This window comes from Penaeus monodon, chromosome 28 (genome assembly GCF_015228065.2).
Source record: "Penaeus monodon isolate SGIC_2016 chromosome 28, NSTDA_Pmon_1, whole genome shotgun sequence".
NCBI lineage: Eukaryota > Metazoa > Arthropoda > Malacostraca > Decapoda > Penaeidae > Penaeus > Penaeus monodon.
Window position 1 is genome coordinate 28516575 of NC_051413.1, and position 222 is coordinate 28516796.

Consider the following 222-nt stretch of genomic DNA (forward strand, 5'->3'; position numbering starts at 1 on the left):
CCCAAAGGGGCCATGGGTGCACTTCCACGTGCGTGTGATTGTGTGTCAGAATGTGACTTTGGTTCTGCGTGTGTCCCGTAGTGATTTTATTGATGTGACCTGTTGTTGAGAATTACAGGAAGGGCTTTGTGTATTCCTCTGCGTGGATGTCGAATAAAGTGATTTCCATCAGTTAGAAACTGGCCACCACTATCGTCCTTTTCTAATAACACGTAATGCAAT

At 45.0% G+C, this 222-nt stretch overlaps 1 protein-coding gene across 1 annotated transcript in view; it reads right to left on the reverse strand.

The window, feature by feature from the left end:
• LOC119591467 (elongation of very long chain fatty acids protein 7-like) overlaps nt 1-222 on the reverse strand; it is a gene marked incomplete in the record, with an annotated part of 24106 nt that overhangs the window by 5704 nt on the left and 18180 nt on the right.